The sequence below is a fragment of the Lolium perenne genome, chromosome 3, assembly GCF_019359855.2.
Source record: "Lolium perenne isolate Kyuss_39 chromosome 3, Kyuss_2.0, whole genome shotgun sequence".
In the NCBI taxonomy this organism is placed as follows: Eukaryota; Viridiplantae; Streptophyta; class Magnoliopsida; order Poales; family Poaceae; genus Lolium; species Lolium perenne.
The window spans coordinates 345165252-345165896 of NC_067246.2; the positions used below are offsets into that span (position 1 = coordinate 345165252).

Consider the following 645-nt stretch of genomic DNA (forward strand, 5'->3'; position numbering starts at 1 on the left):
TTATTGCAAACATTTTTTTTGTACCTAATTATTTGATAAAAGGATGCCCTTCGGACACAACTTTTCAACATGGACCGTTTCTGTTTCGTATGGTCATGAACGACCTTTTTTTCTTGAGCTGTGTTCCGGACTTCCGGTGATTGGGTAGTACTACCCAGTATTATCGAGTACTACCACTTTGATTAATTCTGGCCGTCCGATTAGCCTAATTAATTTAATTTATAAATTAACGTCCCGAGGGGTATTATGGTAACTTAACACTACAGAACTGCCCCGCACAATCAGCCTTGAGCAGTCACTCCCTCGCCAGACGCACCGCCCCTTCCTCACCTCCAACCCTCAGTTTCTTATCCGGCCCGCCGCCGCCGGTCGCCGGACGCATAGCCGCTCGCCGGCACGCAGCCGAATCAGCGCTCCGCCTTCGCATCTACCGCGCCCCGGATCACCTTCCTCACCTTGGAGCTCGGCCGGTTCGCCTGCTCGCACTCGAGCTCTCCGCGTCGTGCAGGAAGTCGCTCGCTCCTCTCGGTAACTGCACTTCAACGGAACCGTCGGGGGCTTCCCACTCCGAACACCCGCGGCGGCGACAGCCTTTCACTACCCGTCACCTCCGTGCCGGCAATCTCCACCTGAAAGTGCATGCAG

At 54.4% G+C, this 645-nt stretch overlaps 1 protein-coding gene across 1 annotated transcript in view; it reads left to right on the forward strand.

Annotated features, from left to right (window-relative positions):
- Nucleotides 1-322: 322 nt before the first annotated feature.
- LOC127340526 (uncharacterized) overlaps nt 323-645 on the forward strand; it is a 2296-nt gene continuing 1973 nt past the window's right edge. The window contains exon 1 of the mRNA XM_051366268.1: nt 323-645. This exon is cut by the window's right edge and continues 58 nt beyond it. The gene's annotated coding sequence lies outside the window, so the exon portion shown is untranslated.